Raw genomic sequence first — 15,115 nt, forward strand, 5'->3', positions numbered from 1 at the left:
TCAGGCTCTTCCTCCATTCACTGATTCCGCAAATTTAAGAAAAAACGTCAGTTGTTGAATGTGTCCACAACTGAATTTCTGTTGGCCAAGACGTCACATTGCTGTTGTCTAAATTTGAACATTTTCTCATAAACATTTGGTCAATCACTCCCGCATTCTGTTAGCAGGTTCGAAGGGCAAATTACCGAAGTATACATCTGGGTGAAGTAAACTAACCTGGAGATTTGGGGAAGCCAAACATCACATTGCAAGGTCAGATTGTCATTTTCTGCCTAACATACATAAGGCAAACACACAAGGTAACTCTGCACGGACGGAGCCACACACAGAAATGCACACACACACTGCAGGCACACACACAAACACATCCCAAAATGCAAGAACATAAATTATCACACTCTCCCCCACAAACACATGCGTGTGCACATGCATACACATGCAGAAACAGACACACACATTCACTTTACATGCTGTCACATGTACTGTCGTAGACATATGTCCACAATCACTCTTTGCAAAGAACAGGGGGGGAAAAAACAGCAATCGACGGGCACACGCACACAAAAACACTGAAGACATTCACACACAGACAATCGTTCTTTCTTTGTTTGTTTCTTTTTTCTTTCTTTGTTTCTTTGTTTCTTTCTTTCTCTCTTTCTTTCTTTCTTTCTCTTTCTTTTTCTCTTTCTTTCCTTCTTTCTTCCTCATTCTCTCGTTCCTCCCTTCCTTTGTTCCCCATCAATGTGGTTTATGAGTAACCTCCCCCCTCCCTCTTTCCAAGACGATTAAGGGATGAGCAATAATGACTGGTTCAGTCAGTGGCGCCCATAATCATGAATGAATAATTAAAATAAAAGTACAAGGATTATTTATTTTGTGTGAATTAGGATAGGGAAAGAGGTAAAGTTTATCAAAAGTTCAGGAAACAAGCTGTTGGCACGATCGCATAGAAATGTCGAATCTGAATTTAAGATAAAAACAGAGGGTGCATTCAGCCGCTCGGCTGAGGCAGAGATGGTTGTTGGTAATACCATAGATTTGGCAGAGTGCAGTATTTATGATGGAGAGAATAAGGGGTTATATATTAATTCAAATTCAAAAAAATAGGTTGTGAGCAGAGGGCAGCCTGAAAGGGGAATAGAGCCGGCAGAAGTCCATGGAGTTAGTGAGTGGAACTGAAGAATATGGTTTCATTTTTTTTCACCAAATTTGTAATGATACGTAGAAAAATGCAGTACATACGTGGTACAGAATGAATGAAAGATATAGACTTACCAGGGATTCCAATAATAGCCAGAATTGGATAATATCCCGCTTGAATAACGTGAAGTAGGTATTTTATCCGCTGTGCTAATGATATCCATTCTTGAGACAGATAATAGAGACCATGGATTAAACTCCTATCCGTTTCTGTAACAGTCCAGTTTATTGTTCTCAGATCGCGATCCATTACTCCAGCATTCCAATTTGTTGTTTTCAGATTCTGATCCTTTGTTGTAACATTCCTGCCTATTGTCCTCAGATTGTGTTCTCTCCTATTCCTCCACCTGGACCCGATGACCCTTGTTACACTTGGTGCTGCTGTCTTCACTGACGCAATGGAACAACATGTTGTCATGAATCTCTTATTAATAGAAGACGGAAACCCTCCTGTGACACAATTAGGATTCATGGAAACAAACATGAACTACAGCCACTGAACAAACAGTTTAATTTAACTATTTCAGTTTCAGCAACGATGCACCATAAGGAAGTAGAAAATTTAGCGGGCCAACCTGTGATGGATGCATGTCACTGAATGAGGAAAATATGGAAATAATGAAGGGGTTGGCCATCTCCACTTTGCCTGTGGGAGTGATTCCACAGGTTTCTGACTTGAAGCTGTTCAACTCTGTTTATATAATATGAGAGGAATAACCCACTGTATTAGAGACCAGTAAGAATAATGTCAGTTACGAGGAAACATCCAGACAATGTAATCTAGTATGATGAAATATGTGTTGGCCTGAAATTGAAAAAAAAATCTTAAACCAGGAGCATGGGCATACTAACGCTGACCATATCTGATACAGATAATGCGTATCTTTGTCTAAGTAACGAGAGGGTTACTGAGATAAGTGTTTTCCTTTTAATGTACATACGTCAAGTTGTACATTGTGTTTTTTTGAGCTGGAATTGTTCTAAATATTGCAACCTCGATAGCAAAAACGCAGGAATTATGTCGATATGATGTGGGATAAACAGTAGAATCAGAGAGACGTGGAGAACGATGGTTATTCAGAGTGACAGGGAGTTTACAATGGGAATGGACAGTCGGATATAAGGACGAATGTAATTAATACTAATGAAATAACGAAAGCAAAACAAATAATTACCATAAAGAAAATGATTTCAACATTTCAAGATGAAAATAGGTTGATTATCTACTCAGTGGGAAGGATATTAACAAACGACCAGAGGTAATAGTTTTAATTGAAATACACCGGAAAAAATAAATTGAATTCAGGCATTTGTGAAGGACACGTTTTCGAGAATGAATGATGATTGGCAGTTTAAACTCAATGAGGCAATTCCAAATTGTGTGCAGGAACATAAGGGATACGTGGACACATTATGTTTTTCACTGGAAGGAAATAGCAGGTCTCAGCTATTCTTCCCGTCAAGCTCACTCCGCCATTTAAGACGTCCATAGCTGACGCTGTTTCAATGTCATATTCCTGATTTTTTTCCTCATATCCCTTGATGCCATTCAAATTGAAAAGTTAGTCATTTCCTTGAATTCTTTCAGCAAATGGCCTCCACAGTCTTCTGTGGGAGGTAGTTACACAGATTCTTATAAATTGAATGAATGATTATTTCCTCATCTCAGTTCTAAATGGTCTACTCTGTATCCTGAGACGGCACCTGAGACGGCACCTTAAACCTGTGCCCCCTAGTAATTGACTCTTCCACCCTGGGAAAAAAGCTTCTGACTATCCACTATGTCCTTTCCTCTCATAACCTTGTATACTTCTATCAGATCGCCCCTCAACCTCCGTCGCTCCAGTGAGAACAAACCAAGTTTCTCCAACCTCTCCTCATAGCTATTACCCTCCATACCAGGCAACATCCTGGTAAATCTTTTCTGTACCCTCTCCAAAGCCTGCCCAACCTTCTGGTCGTGTGGCAAACAGAATTGAACACTATATTCCAAGTGCAACCTAACGAAGGTTCCATAAAGCTGCAACATGTCTTACTAATTTTTAAACGCAGTGCCCCAACCGATGAAGGCAGGCATGCCGTATGCTTTCTTGACTACCTTCTCCACCTGCATTGCCACTCTCAGTGACCTGTGTACCAGTACACCCAGATCCCTTTGCCTATGAATACTCTTAAGGGTCCTGCCATTTACTGTATATTTCCTATCTGCATTACCTCACATTTGTCCGGATTAAACTCCATCGGCCATCTCTACACCCAAGTCTCCAACTGATCTATATCCTGCTGTATCGTCTGATACTCCTCATCGCTATCCGCAAATCCACCAACCTTTGTGTCGTCCGAAAACTTACGAATCAATCCAGTGACATTTTCCTCCAAATAATTTGTATATATTACAAAGAGCAAAGTTCCCAGAACTTGTCCCTGAGGAACACCACTTGTCACAGCCCTCCATTAAGAAACGCACCCTTCCACTGCTACCCTCTGTCTACTTTGGCCAAGCCAGTTTTGTATCCAGCTTGCCAGTTCACCTCTGGTCCCATGCGGTTCATTACTACATCAGAATTGAATAATCCTGTGACTAAGAGCAACTTATCCTTTGTCTTCCTAATCACCTAGCAATGAATGCTAACATAGCATTTGCCTTCTTAATTGCTTGCTGCACCTATTTCACCCCTTTCATGACTTGTGTACAAGGACACCAGATCCCTTTGTACATTCAGGCTTCCTAATATAAAAACATTTGAATAATAATCTTCACTTTTTTTATATAACTTCAACTTTGTATATCTTCAACTTTAGCCACATTTTGCTGCATCCGTTATATGATTGCCAATCACTCTATTTGTCTAAAACACATTGAAGCCTTCTCGCATCTATATGTCGTCTATATGGATTTCAGTAAGGCATTTGACAAAGTCCCACATGGCAGGTTTGTTAAGAAGGTTAAGGCTGATGGGATACAAGGAGAAGTGGCTAGATGGGTGGAGAACTGCCTTGGCCATAGGAGACAGAGGGTACTGGTCGAAGGGTGTTTTTCCAGATGGAGGTCTGTGACCAGTGGTTGTTCCGCAGGGCTCTGTACTGGGACCTCTGCTATTTGTGATATATATAAATGATTTGGAAGAAGGTGTAACTGGTGTAATCAGCAAGTTTGCGGATGACACGACGATGGCTGGACTTGCGGATAGCGAAGAGCACTGTCGGGCAATACAGCAGGATATAGATAGGCTGGAAAATTGGGCGGAGAGGTGGCAGATGGAGTTTAATCCGGATGAATGCGAAGTGATGCATTTTGGAAGAAATAATGTAGGGAGGAGTTATATAATAAATGGCAGAGTCATCAGGGGTATAGAAACACAGAGGGACCTAGGTGTGCAATCCTTGAAGGTGGCAACACAGGTGGAGAAGGTAGTGAATGAGGTATATGGTATACTTGCCTTTATAGGACGGGGTATAGAGTATAAAAGCTGGAGTCTGATGATGCAGCTGTATAGAACGCTGGTTAGGCCACATTTGGAGTACTGCGTCCAGTTCTGGTCGCCGCACTACCAGAAGGGCGTGGAGGCGTTAGAGAGAGTGCAGAGAATGTTTACCAGGACGTTGCCTGATATGGAGGGTCTTAGCTATGAGGAGAGATTGGGTAAACTGGGGTTGTTCTCCCTGGAAAGGCGGAGAATGAGGGGAGATCGAATAGAGGTATACAAGATTATGAAGGGTATAGATATGGTGAACAGTGGGAAGCTTTTTCCCAGGTCGGAGGCGACGATCACGAGGGGTCACGGGCTCAAGGTGAGAGGGGCGAAGTATAACTCAGATATCAGAGGGACGTTTTTTACACAGGGGGCGGTGGGGGCCTGGAATGCGCTGCCAAGTAGGGTGGTGGAGGCAGGCACGCTGACATCGTTTAAGACTTACCTGGATAGTCACATGTGCTGCCTGGGAATGGAGGGATACAAACGATTGGTCTAGTTGGACCAAGGAGCGGCACAGGCTTGGAGGGCCGAAGGGCCTGTTTCCTGTGCTGTACTGTTCTTTGTTCTTTTATCTCTTCGCAAGATTCATTTATTGTCACTCACTGTTTCTTGTCTGTCAACAAAGTATCATTCGTTGCCACTGCATTTCCTACAATACCATGTGCTTTAATTATGTCCGCTAACCTATTTGATGGACCCTCGGAAGAGCCTTCGCTTTTCCCAAATACATCACAGGCTCTCGTTCTCCCTCATCAATCTACTGGTTGCATCTTCAAAACCTCTAGTTGACATTATTTGCGGTTCATAACCCCATGCTGATTTTGTCCAATCCGTTAATGCTTTCCACATGTGCACTTAACACACCTTTTATGATGGAACCAGTATGTTTCCCACTATTCGTGCCATGCTAACTGTCTGTATTTATGTTCTCTCGCTCCCATTTTTACATTGTGGGTTACAGTGGGAACTGCTGCATACTGTATATAGCATATTGGAAGGTGACCACCGATGCGTCAAATATTTCCAGGGCAAATTGCTTCAATGTTCTGGTATGCAGATTGTCAGGCCACGGTGATCAGTCAGCCTTTCACTCCATTAATTTCAACAACACCATTTATCTTGTATCTAATACTGATTACCTATGGTTCCGTCACCTCACTTGACCAGTGGTGTTCTAGCGCTCCTGGGAAGTCATTCTCTAAATAGAGAATAAAAGCATGTGCATTTCACATATTTCACGAGCTCCCATGCACCATACACTTTTTAAAATCAGTTTTTCTGATATATATGTAAAGTAATGTCACCCATATTTACATTACTACCCGTTTTGCATGCATCCTGATTTCTAGGTTCCTACTTTCCTTTATAATTACAATGTTTTTGGGGCCTACAGACTACTGAATATTGATTGTTCTCCCTTGGTGTTGCATGCCGAAATACGTTCAACATCATGATTTTCACTGCCAAAACTATTCCTCACTATTACATTGATTTCTTCCATTTACGAACAATGCTGCATCTCCTCCTTACATTATTTCTCTTTCCATCCTAAACAAATAGTACCCTTGCATGGTCAGTTCCCAGCATTGGTGACATCATAGCTACACTTCTGTAATTGCATCCACATCATCGCTGTTTATATCTATATGCATTAATAGTTCATCGACCTGATATGAAATGATGCACATGTTAAGATCCAAAGGATATCGACCTGTCTTTTCAACCTTGTTAGTTATGTTAGCTCGAATTTTCACTGTGGCCCCATTTGTTTTTGCCATTGTCTTTTCTCTTTTCCACTTTTCCTTCTTACATTTCTGCCTTTTATTTTATCCTTGATTCTCCCACTTTGTCTCCTTTCTCAGGCTTCAATCACACTCCCAACACACTTCATACTCTCCCGACAGCAGAAGCAAATATTGTGTCACCCCACTACGATCACTGCCACGCTACTGCACCTCCCCTCCCGCTGCCACTATCCGGGGCATTGACTCCAGTCCTACCCAGATGCAACCTGTCATGCTCCCATTTTCTCCACAAACTGTCTCATTTGCAAATGGATGGAAAGTATATGATATAGTCAGGTTTACGGAGACCTCGCTGCAGAGTGATCAATGATGGGAACTGAACATGGAGGGAAATTCAGCATTTAGGGAGAGCAGACGAAAATATAAATTGCTGGTTAAGGAGGAAATTAACATCCTACTGAGGAAGGTTATTAGCTCCGGCAGTGCAGAATCTATTTTAATAGAGTGAGGAAGCACCAAGAGCAAAAGAAACGTTGGCAGGGGCTGTAGTGGTGATATTGGCAATATCATGAAGACAGAAATTGTAGATGCATGTGATGAAGGAACATCTGCAATTATGGATGATTTTAATCTGCATATAGATTGGGCAAATTCAGTTAGTCACTATACTCCAGAGGAGGAATTCCTGCAGCGTCTGCAAGAAGGTTTTCTGCACCAATACGCTGAGGAACCAACGAGGGAGCAGATCATTCTCGACTGACTATCGTGTTATGAAAAAGGGGTAATTGGCAATCAAGTTCAGTGAGACTCCTTGTGGATGACAGACCAAAACGCAATATAAATTTTTCATCAAGATTGAGAGTGGCGCAGTTGATTTTTAGACGACGGTCCTGAATCTTATTAAAGCCAATTACAATGATGTGAGGCACGGTTAGTCAATGATAGACAGGTAAATGTTACTTCAAGGGATGACGGCGGATAGGTAATGGCAAAATTCAAGATGTGCAAGGCTAAATCTCAACAATTGTTTATTCCTGTCTGCGCAAAGGGAAAACTGGAAAGGTGGCTAAACCATGATTTACAAAGGAAATTAGAGATGAAGTTAGATGCAAGGGAGAGGCATATAAATTGGCCAATCCAATAACAGGCATGAAGATTCGGATCAGTTTAGAATTCAGCAAAGCGTGACCAAGGGACTGATTGAGAGGTGGAAATAGAGCATGAGAGAAATCTTGCAGGCAACATTAAGATTGACTGTAAATGTTTATACAGATAAGTGAGGAGACAAAAATTGGTGAAGACAAATGTAGACCCATTGCAGTCAGCAACAGTGGAATTGATAATGGGCAACAAAGAAAGGACAAACAAATTAGATGCATACTTTAGTTCTGTCTTCACAAAGGTTGACACAAATAAAATACCAGATATGTAAGGAAGCAGAGGGTTTCATGAGCGAGAGGAACGGAGGGAGATAATTATTAGTAAATAAAATGGTTTTGGGGAAACAGATGGGATTGAAGGCTCATAAGCAGCAAGGGGTTGACAATTTACTTTCTGTTGTGCTAAAGGAAGCGGCTCAAAATATGATAGATGCATCGGTGGTCATCTTCCAAAAATCTATAGACGCCTGAACGGTTCCTACAGATTCGAGTACAGCCAATCTGACCACGCTATGTGAAACGGGAGGCAGAGAGAAAACAGGAAATTATAGATCAGTAAGACTTGGCACCAGTAGCGGGCAAAATTCCAAAATCCACTGTCAGAAATTTTGCAGCAAAACGCCCAGGCAACAGTGGCATAATTGAACATCGCCAACATGGATATGTGAAAGGGAAATCATGCTTATCAAATCTACTGGAATTCTTCGAGAGTCTAAACAAGGAGAGTCAATTATGGGGAGCCAGTCGCTGCAGTTTATTTGAATGCTTGGGAGGCTTTCGACAAAGTCCCTCATAAGAGTTTGGCTTGTAAAATTAAAGCAATTTGAATTGGGGGAAGTGTGTTGAGGCGGTTAGATTTTTTTTTTAGGGAGCGGGGTGAAATCAAATGACAGGTAGCAAATAGTGTGGTATTGCAGGAATCAGTATTGTGGTGCCAGCTATGCACTGAATATACCAATGATTTAGATAGCGTTGTTATTTCTAATGTCTCCAAAGTGTCAGTTGACACAAAGGGCGGTGGGAGGGTGGACTGTGAGGAGGATGCAACAAAGATTCATTGTGATTAAGATAAGTATGTGAGGGGGCATGTGGAATAGAATGTCGATAAATGTGAGGGTATGCACTTTGGTAACAAAAACGGGACGGCAGATTACGATCACAATTACCATAATTTCGCAGTGGGGCATGTACAACGAGACCGAAGTGTCCTTGTAAACCAATCAGTGAAAGTAAGCCTACAATTGCAGCATGAATTAAAAAAGACAAATGTCAAGTTGTCCTTTATCGCACGAAAATTCGAGTCGAGGGAGCAGGAATGTTTTGAAGCAATTATGCAACGCATTGATGAGGCACCATACGGAATTTTGTATATAGTTGTGTTCTCCTTCCCCTTCCAGAAAAGTTGACAAGGTTTGTGAAACTGATTCCTGGGATGAGGGAATGTTGTCTGGGGAGAGATTGAGTCAATTAGTACTGCATTGTCTGGAGTTCAGAAGAATGAGGCGGAATTTCATACAAAACTAGAGAGATCTTACATTACTTGACAGGGTAGATGCAAGAAGGATGTTTCCGATGTTGGAGGTTTCCAGCATCAGATGTCAGATTCTGAAGATATCGTTTGGGACAGTTATGAGAGGGAATTCCTTCACCCAGAGAGTCGTGAATCTGTGGAACTCTCTTCCACAGCAAGCACTTGAGGCGGAAACATTGAATGTGTTCAAGATGCAATTACACTTGAGTCGAAAGGGGATGAAAGGATATGGAGAGAAGGTGGGGGGATCAGGCTCTTGAACTGGATGGTCAGCCTTGAACATAAATATTGGTGGAGCAGAATTCAGGGGCAGAATGGCTTCCTCCTGCTTCTATGTTCTATGTTTCTATGGGTTTCAAACAGTAACTGCTCAAATTGTGTTTCAACAGACCATATTGCAATGCAGCCTGTCACACTTAATGGACTTATAAAATCAACCTGCGTCTGTTCCTAAAGTTCTCTGGGAAGAGGCTGGTGATGTAGTTTTTCTTCGAATTGTCTTTCCAGGGTAGTACTGGGCGCACATTGTGCACTTCTGGCAAAATTCGGCTGTTTTCCTTCCCATTCCCTTTCACCACCATCACCAGCTGTCTATATTTAACATATTGTTCTGTCCAGCATGCCCTGCCCTGTGGTAAATCCCTAAGAAAAATCTTCTGGTGCTTCTTGGGGCGACCACATTCCCTTTGGTCCCATTTCCCATTTCATGCCGCGTTGTTGATCAAGTAGTGTGTATGTCTGAGAGCTGTTCTTCAATCTGTAATTTGAACCAGATCCAAACCACAGAATGCGTCTTTTGGAACTGGTTTCTTGCATATCAGTTTCTTCATAAGTAACACATGTGCATACTTGTACAGCACCTCAATATCCTACCAACGCCTTCTTGACTCTCAGGTAATTTTATCAAAAGATTTTGACTTTTCTCTCCATATATGGTCCAAATGCCTCGGGTGGCAGTCAGGTATTCAAATTCTGCACATTAAAACAAACAAGGACACAAATATCACCAAGATAAAACTAACAATTTACTAGCCCATCTATACTTTCATTTCTCTAGAATGCACATCAGTGCCAATGATGTATATTCATTGCATTTCACATCCCAAATCCAATTTACTGATTATTTCCGGTCTCTATCTTCTCAATTACGTATCCTATTCGGTTAGCTTCATAGCGTCTGTAAAACAGAAATCGAAACTTTTCAGTTGATTCCAGGCAGTAACATAATTTGATTGTTCGTTCTTTGTCTTGAATAGCATCATTTTAAATGTAGCTTGATAACAGCACGTTTTCCCTTTCTCAGAATTGTCCCAAATTCAAACCGTATTGTGGCCATCCAAATGTCCATTAGCGTCCATCTTATCTCTTCAAAGAAACGTTGTTCCTACATTCGTAGCTACCACCAAAACAGTGTTCTTTTGTTCGAATACCTTTCAATGTTCTTTAATCACCATAGTCGAATCTCATTAACCGTCAAGTGAATATCATCTTTAATTCCGGTCTCCCCTGTTCAACCATTGCCCATCCTGCTCTTGGCTCTTCATTCACTTTACTATAACCCTTTGACAAACAGGGTCACATCAGCTTCCCTATAACGACTTGTATATTACCCTGTTCACTTCCTCTCTTCCTCACATCTCATCTGCACTTCACATCCGTGTTCCTTTCCTTCAACGTTCATCTATTCCACTGGATTATTTCCATTGTCACTAATTGTAATAATCTGCCCAGGTGCGGGCAGGAGGATTTCCCATTGATCCCGCCTCAACCTGATGGTTTTCATCCTTCCCGTATTCAGAATATGGACCAGATTGTTTTCTGTGAGTAGTTACTTCCCCAGCATTGTAATTGGTTCACTTGCACTGTCTGCCCATGCTGGCTTCAATACACATAAATTCTCAAACATCTTCAAGTTACTGCAAGTCTTGTTCCATTTGCAGTTATCTACCACACCAAAAGAAAAACAATTCCATCCTGCTTGGAGCAGAATAGATTATTTCATCTGAACATACCTGTCAATCCAGCACATTAATTCATGTAATTCCCAATTCCTGGAAAAAAACATACATCATCAGCTGTCTCTGCTAGTTTTAAAAGAGGTGCAGTAAAATTTCTCAAACAATCGTAACTACGTTATCACTCCTTTAAGATATCTAGCAATTATTCGGGACCCAGGACTCCCAGAATTTAATTCTACAATTATCTTTTCATTGGCAATTGTATCAGGAATACTTATTTCAACGTGTCAAAACGTTTTGATGCAAGATCAAGCTAACACAGGATTTTCATAATCACTTCAAATATCCTAATTGTTGAATTAACCCTATCAAATTAAGACTATCACATTTCCAAACATGTGCATGCCTCCAGCGTACCCTTCAAATTTGCACATTAAACTGCTTCCCATAAGTCTGCCATTATAAACTAACATAGGGCTAAAAGGGGACATGAGAAGACTTTGGCGGATAGGGTTAAAGAGAATCCTAAGGCGTTCTATAGGTATGTCAAGAACAGAAGGTTGGTTAGGGCAAGTTTAGGGCCAGTTATAGATGGCAGAGGGAAGTTATGTGTGGAACCGGAGGAGATTGGTGAAGCATTGAACCAATATTTCTCTTCGGTGTTCACGCAAGGGGACATGAATATAGCTGAGGAGGACACTGGGTTGCAAGGGAGTAGAATAGACAGTATTACAGTTGATAAGGAGGATGTGCAGGATATTCTGGAGGGTCTGAAAATAGATAAATCCCCTGGTCCGGATGGGATTTATCCAAGGATTCTCTGGGAGGCAAGAGAAGTGATTGCAGAGCCTCTGGCTCTGATCTTCAGGTCGTCGTTGGTCTCTGGTATAGTACCAGAAGATTGGAGGTTAGCGAATGTTGTCCCATTGTTTAAGAAGGGGAACAGAGACTTCCCCGGGAATTATAGACCGGTGAGTCTCACTTCTGTTGTCGGCAAGATGTTGGAAAAAATTATAAGGGATAGGATTTATAGTTATTTGGAGAGTAATGAATTGATAGGTGATAGTCAGCATGGTTTTGTGGCAGGTAGGTCGTGCCTTACTAACCTTATTGAGTTCTTTGAGAAAGTGACCAAGGAGGTGGATGGGGGCAAGGCAGTGGACGTGGTATATATGGATTTTAGTAAGGCGTTTGATAAGGTTCACCATGGTAGGCTTCTGCAGAAAATGCAGATGTATGGGATTGGGGGTGATCTAGGAAATTGGATCAGGAATTGGCTAGCGGATAGGAAACAGAGGGTGGTGGTTGATAGTAAATATTCATCATGGAGTGCGGTTACAAGTGGTGTACCTCAGGGATCTGTTTTGGGGCCACTGCTGTTTGTAATATTTATTAATGATCTGGATGAGGGTATAGTTGGGTGGATTAGCAAATTTGCTGATGACACCAAAGTCGGTGGTGTGGTAGACAGTGAGGAAGGGTGTCGTAGTTTGCAGGAAGACTTAGACAGGTTGCAAAGTTGGGCCGAGAGGTGGCGGATGGAGTTTAATGCGGAGAAGTGTGAGGTAATTCACTTTGGTAGGAATAACAGATGTGTTGAGTATAGGGCTAACGGGAGGACTTTGAATAGTGTGGAGGAGCAGAGGGATCTAGGTGTATGTGTGCATAGATCCCTGAAAGTTGGGAATCAAGTAGATAAGGTTGTTAAGAAGGCATATGGTGTCTTGGCGTTTATTGGTAGGGGGATTGAATTTAGGAGTCGTAGCGTTATGTTGCAACTGTACACAACTCTGGTGCGGCCGCACTTGGAGTACTGTGTGCAGTTCTGGTCCCCACATTACAGGAAGGATGTGGAGGCTTTGGAGAGGGTGCAGAGGAGGTTTACCAGGATGTTGCCTGGTATGGAGGGGAGATCCTATGAGGAGAGGCTGAGGGATTTGGGATTGTTTTCGCTGGAAAGGCGGCGGCTAAGAGGGGATCTTATTGAAACATATAAGATGATTAGAGGTTTAGATAGGGTGGATAGTGATAGCCTTTTTCCTCTGATGGAGAAATCCAGCACGAGGGGGCATGGCTTTAAATTGAGGGGGGGTAGTTATAGAACCGATGTCAGGGGTAGGTTCTTTACCCAGAGGGTGGTGAGGGATTGGAATGCCCTGCCAGCATCAGTAGTAAATGCGCCTAGTTTGGGGGCGTTTAAGAGATCCGTAGATAGGTTCATGGACGAAAAGAAATTGGTTTAGGTTGGAGGGTCACAGTTTTTTTTTTACTGGTCGGTGCAACATCGTGGGCCGAAGGGCCTGTTCTGCGCTGTAATGTTCTATGTTCTATGTTCTATGTTCTATATCCACGAGTTTCACAGCGGTTTAAAATCAAGTCAACTGTCTGTTGAAAAAGTTAACTTTCCTACAGACCCCAAACAGAAATTAGCACGCAATGTAGAGATACCCTCAGCTCATACATTTTAATCAAAAATCTTTCAATTTCCAGCTGAAAGTGACAGAACAACACAAGCTGTAATTTCCAGTGCCTGATTGACTTCTATATCTGTAATTTAAATCTACAACACAAAATTCCTTTTTTTTAAGCAGTCGAATTTCGTTTGGACAGATATTAATTGGCTGCATTTTAACTTTTACACATCTTATAACTGCAGTGCAGCTTAATCATTTTTTAAAGAGCAATTCTACCCATTCCTCACGATACGCCTTTCGGTTTGTCACCTTTTTCTTTACTGCCTTTTTGGCTTACCGACTTTTCAGCTTACAAGCTTTTTGGCGACCCCTTTTCAACTTTCACCTTGGCCGGTTGTCGTTGGAACCCTCTGCACGATCGCAGTTTATCACTGTGGGCTCTACCCTCAAAACCTCCCTTTGTCTGGTTTCCTCTGGACTCGGATTTCTCTTGTTAAATCGGCTGTTATTGCTGCTTTTACGAAAGCTCAGCTCAGAGTGTCAATCAGATGATTCATATTCATCACTAACCCCAGGCAGTCTGAGCAAAATCCCATCCTCGTCGCCACATTTTTATGGGTTTTGATGTCAGCCTTTTAATTAATGGCAACTTTACCCTCTGAGTAACAAGACAAATGACGTAGTTCTTTTAAACAGGTGTTTTAAAGCAAGCCCTGGCAAGGACGCTGGGGTGCTACAAGTCACATCCCTGTAGCTAGCCTCAGTGGTGTATTCCAGGAGATAAAAGCAATTAAAGTTTTCAACACCGATTACAAGTAGTTAGCATAAACCAATCACAATCACTTTACGCTTGCTTCATTATAATAGCCAATCAGCATGGAAACTACATCGTACAGCTTGTATCTGTGGATGACTCCCATTTTCCAGTTGCAGATGTCTGAATAATGTACGTTGCCAGACTAATGGCCTTGGTTTTTGACTGTGAAGACCGTTGCTTTTCCCCCCGTGTGATTTTTCGATTTGTGTGACTATTGACCCTTTCAATCTCCGCCTAAAATGCATGCAATAACCCTGTCCTCCGCAACCTTCTGTGGCAATGAATTCCATAGATTCACCACCCGGTGGCTCAAGAAATTCATTCTCATCTCCGTCCTGAAGGTCGTCCCTTTACTCTGAGGTTGTGCCCTCCGATCTCTTCTAATAATGGGAACTGCTTTGCCACGTGCACATTATCCAGGCCTTTCGCTATTCCATAAGTTTCAATGAAATCCTCCTAATCCTTCTATACACGTTTGAATCAAGAACCTTGAGCCCTCAGACGTTTCCCTGTGACATCCTCTGTGAGAGTGGATAAACTGCTTCGGAATCCTTTCAGCAATGGCAAGAGTTTCTCTGTAGATAATCTTTAAACTGTTCATTGCTTTGAACATCACTTGAAAACTCTCAATCTGTCTTCTTCACATCCATGCAACTGAGCTGCTTCATCCCAAGTTTGAGTGTCATCAATCATTTTTTCATCATCCCTCAAGTTGTTAACTCTTTTCACAAGTGAATGTCATTTATTCAGCGCACTTCCTGGTCTTACTTAAAACTGAACCAATATTTTATGAAGTTGCATCTTATATTTCTGA

At 41.9% G+C, this 15,115-nt stretch overlaps 1 protein-coding gene across 1 annotated transcript in view; it reads left to right on the top strand.

The window, feature by feature from the left end:
• The first annotated feature begins 11,586 nt into the window (after nucleotides 1–11,586).
• LOC144482103 (NACHT, LRR and PYD domains-containing protein 3-like) overlaps nucleotides 11,587–15,115 on the top strand; it is a 252,719-nt gene continuing 249,190 nt past the window's right edge. Inside the window, exon 1 of the mRNA XM_078201341.1 lies at nucleotides 11,587–11,611. The gene's annotated coding sequence lies outside the window, so the exon portion shown is untranslated. The remainder of the gene's footprint in view (nucleotides 11,612–15,115) is intronic.

The sequence above is a fragment of the Mustelus asterias genome (assembly GCF_964213995.1).
Source record: "Mustelus asterias chromosome 26 unlocalized genomic scaffold, sMusAst1.hap1.1 SUPER_26_unloc_15, whole genome shotgun sequence".
Taxonomy (NCBI): Eukaryota; Metazoa; Chordata; class Chondrichthyes; order Carcharhiniformes; family Triakidae; genus Mustelus; species Mustelus asterias.